Here is a 7,194-nt window from a genome sequence, read left to right on the forward strand (position 1 = left end):
GTAGATGGGTTGATTTCTGGATTCTCAATTCTGTTCCATTGATCTATGTACCTTTCGTTGTACCAGTACCAAGCTGTTTTGACCACTGTAGCCATGTAGGGCAAGTTGGTTCCAGCCCTGCCCCCCACGCTGAGAGGCGTTGGGACTGTGCCACACACAGCCAGTGGCGAGTACAAGCTTAAAAAGCTAGGCGTTCCTCAATATGGTGATTTTTAAAAAAGGCTAGTTTAAGATTTTGATGTACTGAGACTTATGGTGGCTGTAATGGTGTGGGTTCACTACAGGAAGGTTTGTTTTTGTGAATTACCCTCCCCCAAACCTGGAGCCTCACTCACCTGGGCCGTCTGGCCATCTGGCAAACCAGAAGTCTTCACAAGACTTTTTTAAAGTGTTGAAGAACAAAGATGTCAGCTTGAGGACTAAAGGTGTGCTTGACCCAAGCCATGGTATTTTCAATAACCTCATATGCATGCGAAAGTTGGACAGTGAATAAGGAAGACCGTAGAAGAATTGATGCCTTTGAGTTATGGTGTTGGAGGAAAATATTGAAAGTGCCATGGGCTGCCAAAAGAACCAATAGATCATTTTGGAAGAAGTGCAGCCAGAGTGCTCCTTGGAGGCCAAGATGACCAAACTTTGTCTCTCATACTTCGGACATATTGTCAGGAAGGACCAGGCACTGGAGAAGGATATCATGTTTGGTAAGGTGGAGGGTCAGAAGAAAAGAGGAAGACCCACAACAAGATGGATTGGCCAAGTGGCAGCATCGATGTATTCAAGTGTGACAACAGTAGTGAGGTTGGCCCAGGATCGGGCAGTGTTTTGTTCTGCTGTGTATAAGGTTGCTATGGGTCGGTACTGACTCGATGGCACCTAACAACAACAACAACAACAAGCTATACTCAGAGTCCTGTGGTGGAGCTATGGGCTAGTGCATCAGACTGCAAAGTCATATGAACTGCAAGGTTGGTGGTTCATGCTCACCAGCTGCTCCTTGGAAATCCTATATAGGGTCACTATGGGTTGGAATCGACTCAGTGGCACTTAACAACAAGCAATACTCAAAACCAAATCAACTTCCATCATGTAAATTCCAGCCCATAGCGATCCTATGAGACAGAGTAGAACAGTCACATAGGGTTTCTCAGATTGTAAATCTTTACAGAAGCAGACTGCTTCATCTTTCTCCCATGGAGCAAATGGTGGATTAGAACCACCAACCTTTTGTTTAGCAGCCTAATACATAACCCACTGCACCCACTAGGGGTCCTTAAACAATACAATTTTTAATTATTTCACATCACAAGAGACTCAAAGCCTGGGACTTCAGGGTTGATATCATCAAGAACCTATCTTTCTCCTTCTCCAGTCTCAGGCACCCTTTTGTCATTTCATGTTTAAAGATGGCTGTTTCTGGTCTAGATATCATATCTACATTCAAGGCAAGAAGAAGATGGAAGATTTAATTAAATTGTGCTAATTATCATAAAGATCATCATATCTTTTCTCCTAATGGATATTTGTCTGGAAATCTCTTTACCATGGGTGACCCTACTAGTATTTGGAAAACCAATGACATATTTCCAGAATCATAGCAATATTCAAGCTGCAACAGTACAATGAACTGACAGAAGGATAGTGGAGACATGTTCTTGTTGCTGCTAGGTGCCATCGAGCCAGTTCTGACTCTTAGTGGCCCTATGCACAACAAAGGGAAACACTGCCCAGTCCTGTGCCACCCTCACAATTGTTGCTATGCTTGAGCCCATTGTGGCTGCCACTGTGTTAGTCCATCTCAGAGGTCTTCCTCTTTTTCGCTGACTGTCCACCTTACCTAGCATGATGTCCTTCTCCAGGGTCTGAGAAGTATGAAAGATGAGGTCTTGCCATTCTGCCTTCTGAGGAACATTCAGATTTTACTTCTTCCAATGCAGATTTCGTTGTTCTTCTGGCAGATCATGGTACTTTTAATATTCTTCTCCAACACCATGATTCAAATGCACTGATTCTTCTATGGTCTTCCTTATTCATTGTCCAACTTTCACATGCATAATGTTTTTGTTGTTAAGTGCCATAGGGTCAGATCAGACTTGGAGCAACCCTGTATAGGGTTTCTGAGGAGTGGATGTTGAGTTTGAACCACTGACCTTGCAGTTCAAGCTGACCTTTCAGTTCAGCACATTAACCCATAGCACCATACCACAAATAGGTGATTGAAAATGCCATGGCTTAAGTCAGACACACCTTAGTCCTCAAAATGACATCTTTGCTCTTGAATACTTTAAAGAGTTCTTTTGCAACAGATTTGCCTAGTGCAATATGTTGTTTGATTTCTTGACTGCTGCTTCCATGAATCCAAACAAAATGAAGTCTTGGACAACTTCTATCTTTTCTCCATTTGTCTTGATGTTATTCATTGACCCAGTTTTAAGGACTTTTGTTTTCCTTACATTGAAGTGCAAGCCATACTGAAGGCTGTAGTCTTTGATCTTCATCAGTATTTTAAGTCCTCTTCCAGCAAAGGAGGTTGTTAATTAGCATGTCACAGGTTGTTAATGAGTCTTCCTCCAATCCTGATGCCATGTTCTTCTTCATGTAATCCAGTTTATCTGATCATTTGCTCAGCATACATATTGAATAAGTATAGTAAAAGGATATGATCCTAAGACACACCTTTCCTGATTTTAAACCATTCAGTATCCCCTTGTTCTGTTCTAATAACTGTCTCTTGGTTTATGTACAGGTTCCTTGTGAGCACTATCAAGTATTCTGGAATACCCATTCTTCACAATGCTATCCATTGTTTGTCATGATCCATAAAGTCAAAAGCCTTTTTGTAGTCTATAAAGCACAAGTAAACATCTTTCTGATCTTCTCTATTTACAACCAAGGTTCTTTGGTTGCCAGCAACGGTATCCCTAGTTCTGCATACTCTTCTGAATCTCAGTTTAATTCTTGCAATTCCCTGTTGATGTAATGTTGCAACCATTTTTTTTTATTATCCTCAGCAAAATTTTACTTGCATGATTTTCGATGATTTCTGCATTCCATTGGATCACCTCTCTTTAAATGGACACAAATCTGGATTTCTTTCAGTCAATTGGCCAGGTAGTTCTTCCAAATTTTTTGGCATAGACGAATGAGCACCTCCAGAGCTATAACAGTTTGTTGAAAGATTTCAATTTGTATTCTGTCAATTCCTGGAGCCTTGTTTTTCGCCAATGCCTTCAGTGCAGCTTGGACTTCATCTTTCAGTATTATCAGTTCTTGATCACATCTACCTCTGGAAATGGTTGAACATCGACCATTTCTTTTTGCTACAGTGACTCTGTGTATTTCTCCCATCTTCTTTTGATGATTTCTGCATCATAAAATATTTTATCCATGTTGTTGTTATTAAGGGCCATCGAGTCAGTTCTGACCCATAGGGACCCTGTATAGGATTTCCAAGGAGTGGCTGGTGAGCTTGAACCACCTGCCTTGCAGTTCAAACCAACTTTGAAGTTCAGTGCATTAACCCAGAGCACCACACCAGGACTCCTAGCAGGTGATTGAAAATACCATGGCTTGAGTCAGGCGCACCTTAGTGCTCAAAGTGACATCCGTAGAATCCTTCAATATTTCAAGTCAAGGCTTGAATTTTTTCTTCAGTTCTAGCAACTTGATAAATGTTGAGCACAACCTTGCTTGCTGAAAGTGAATAGGACTTAAAATACTGATGAAGATCCAAGAGCACAGCCTTCGGTATGGATTGCACCTCAATGTGAAGAAAACAATAATCCTCATCACTGGAGCAATAAACAACATTCTTATCAACGGAGAAAAGATTGAAGTTGTCAATAACTTCGTTCTTCTTGGATCAACTATCAACAATCATGGAAGCAACAGTCAAGAAATCAAAAGACGAGAGCCCCGGAGTCAAAGCCGGTTCCAGTCCAGTTTTGCTGCAGCCTGCGGCCTCTTCCTCCTCTTTCAACATGACAGATGCTGCTGTGTCCTTTGTTAAGGACTTCCTTGCAGCTGGAGTGGCCATGGCCATCTCCAAGACCGTGGTAGCAGCCATCAAACGGGTCAGGCTGCTGCTGCAGGTGCAGCATGTCAGCAAGCAAATCACTGCAGATAAGCAGTACAAGGGCTTTATCAATTGTGTGGTTCAGCTCCCCAAGGAGCAGGGGTTATCCTTCTCGCATGGTAACCTGGCCAATGTCATCAGATACTTCCCCACCTAAGCTCTCAACTTTGCCTTCAAAGATAAATACAAGCAGATCTTCCCTGGGTGGTGTGGACAAGAGGACCCAGTTTTGGCGCTACTTTGCCGGGAATCTGGCATCTGGTAGTATGGCTGGGGTGACATCCTTGTACTTTGTGTACCCTCTTGATTTCTCCCATACCCTCTTGATTTCTCCCGTACCCGTCTAGCAGCTGATATGGGAAAAGCTCATGCCAAAAGAGAGTTCAAAGGCCTTGGTGACTGCCTGGTTAAGATCTCCAAGTCTGATGGGATTAAGAGTCTGTACCAAGGCTTTAATGTGTCTGTGTAAGGCATTATCATCTACCAGGCTGCCTACTTCGGTATCTATGACACTGCAAAGGGAATGCTTCCAGATCCCAAGAATACTCACATCTTTGTCAGCTGCATGATCGCTCAATCTGTCACGGCTGTGGCCAGGTTGACTTCCTACCCATTTGACACTATTCGTTGTCGCATGATGATGCAGTCAGGGTGCAAAGGAACTGATATCATGTACACAGGCATCCTTGACTGTGGGAGGAAGATTGCACAGGACGAAGGAGGCAAAGTCTTTTTCAAGGGTACATGGTCCAATGTGCTCAGAGGCATGGGTAGCGTTTTTTTTTGCTTGTCTTCTATGATGAAATCAAGAAGTACACATAAGTTCTTTCCTAGTTTGTTTTCCTCTGTGAATGGGCATGTTGCATTATAGAACACATCTTGAGCATTCTTGACAGACTGTTGGCTGTCTGTATCCACGGCAACTTCATACTGGTTGAAAATGGGAAACAGTAATATTATCTGACCACTTTTTTCTTAAAGCCATTTCCATGATGATACTGATGATGATGATGATGGGACTCAATTATATTTTTTATTTTAGTCACTTCTAATAAAGAAAAATTTGAAGGAATAAAAAGATCTGAAACACACACAAAAAATGAAATAAAATTACGTATTGCATTAGGCAAATCTGATGCACAAGACCTTTTTAAAGCATTGAAGAGCAAAGATGTCAGCTTGAGGACTAAGGTGTGCCTGACCCAAGCCATGGTATTTTCAATAACCTCATATGCATGTGAAAGCTGGACAGTGAATAAGGAAGATGGTAGAAGAATTGATACCTTTTGAGTGACGGTGTTGGAGGAGAATATTGAAAGTGCCATGGGCTGCCAAAAGAACCAATAGATCTGTGTTGGAAGAAGTGCAGCCAGAGTGCTCCTTGGAGGCCAGGATGACCAAACTTTGTCTCTAATACCTCAGATATATTGTCAGGAGGGACCAGTTGCTGGAGAAGGATATCATGTTTGGTAAGGTAGAGGGTCAGAGAAAAAGAGGAAGACCCCCAGTGAGATGGTTTGGCAATATGGTAGCATCAATGGGCTCAAGTATGGCAACAATTGTGAGGTTGGCCCAGGACCGGGCAGTGTTTTGTTTTGTTGTGCATAAAGTCGCTATGAGTCAGAACCGACTCGATGGCACCTAACAACAACAATATCCAATTCCAAGAAGGAAACCTGGTAGCATAGTGGATTACAAGTTGGGCTGCTAAGTACAAGGTCAGCAGTTCAAATCTATCAGTGGCTTTGCAGGAGAAACATGAGGCTTTCTGCTTCAATAAAGATTTTCAGTCTCAGAAAACCTATACAGAGTCACTATGAGTCAGAATTGACTCAGTGACACACAACCACCACCACCATCCAGTTACTCTGGGAGAGGATCTGGCTAAAAAAACAAGAACATATTACAGTGGTTGGCTGAGCCAATTATAATTTGTTTTTAGAGGCTGGGCACACTTTTACCCTAAACATTCTCAACAGGAACTATCCGAACTATTCATATTTTGTAAGAAAGACAATCAATTACTTTAAGCCTAATTGTAAAAACATTTTAAATGAATGAGCGAATGAACAATCAAACAGGCTGAAGGTATGGACAGTTGGTTGACTCTATTTAGAGTAAAGAATAGCTGATAGCTCATTAAGTGACTCCAGCTGGGGGTAATTTAGAGGCTCCTCAGTGTTTCGTTCTGCTGTGCATAAGGTCGCTATAGATCGGTACCGACTAAATGGCACCTAACAACAACCATGACATAAGATGGAACAATAATTATCATTAGGGTATCGGCTCTGTTTTAAGTTCCCAGACCACTAACCTTCCCAAAGAATTGCTAGTAAGACCCAGAATTTGCCAACAGCTTGGCCTTTTTTGAGGACATAAATTAGACCATGCCTCTTTCTTTGGGGGTGTTGAGAGCTCCCCTAGGAACCAAGTAAGTTGACTGGCCCAAATATTTTATACTTAGCCTAAGCTACTGACTGGAGGTCCCTGCTGGAGAAAGGTGTCCTGTGATGGGAGCAAAATCTGGGTTCTTGCTGGGCTGTCATACTTTCTAGTAGGTCTCTACATCTTAATAGAACTCAGTTTTCTTGTTTGAAATAAGGGACAAGTAGATTCATTATCTTAAAGGCAGCAGTTCTAAACGAGCTTCTCCCTCCCTCTGTGGGATTCATTATCATAGAGACTGGGGATTCAACAGAAACACTGGACTGCTAACCAAGGGGTTAGACTTTCAAATCCACCTAGAGAATACACCAGAAAAAAGGCTTGTTAATCTATTTTCAAAAAAGCACAGCCATTAAAAACCCCAGGGAGCACAGTTCTACTCTGAAACACATACAGTCACCATACAAACATACAGGTGGACAATAAATGGACAAAAGAGAACCCAACACACCTGGGTTCAAATACCAGCACCCCCATCACTAACTCTGTGGCACTGAGCATGTTATTTAACCCCTCTGATCTATTCCTCATCTAAATAATAAAATACAATAATGCCCCCCAGAGGAGAAAGCTCACCTGGTTTCTATCCCAGTACTATCGCTAAAACAACTCTTTCTAGGGACCCAAGTGGCCTCCATATTGCTAAACCCGATCTTTACTCCTTTGTCCTTATCTCA

At 42.2% G+C, this 7,194-nt stretch overlaps 1 pseudogene; it reads left to right on the top strand.

Annotated features, from left to right (window-relative positions):
• The first annotated feature begins 3,920 nt into the window (after nucleotides 1-3,920).
• LOC102818927 lies at nucleotides 3,921-4,894 on the top strand (annotated as a pseudogene).
• Nucleotides 4,895-7,194: the final 2,300 nt, after the last annotated feature.

Source organism: Chrysochloris asiatica, unplaced genomic scaffold (genome assembly GCF_000296735.1).
Source record: "Chrysochloris asiatica unplaced genomic scaffold, ChrAsi1.0 scaffold00141, whole genome shotgun sequence".
Taxonomy (NCBI): domain Eukaryota; kingdom Metazoa; phylum Chordata; class Mammalia; order Afrosoricida; family Chrysochloridae; genus Chrysochloris; species Chrysochloris asiatica.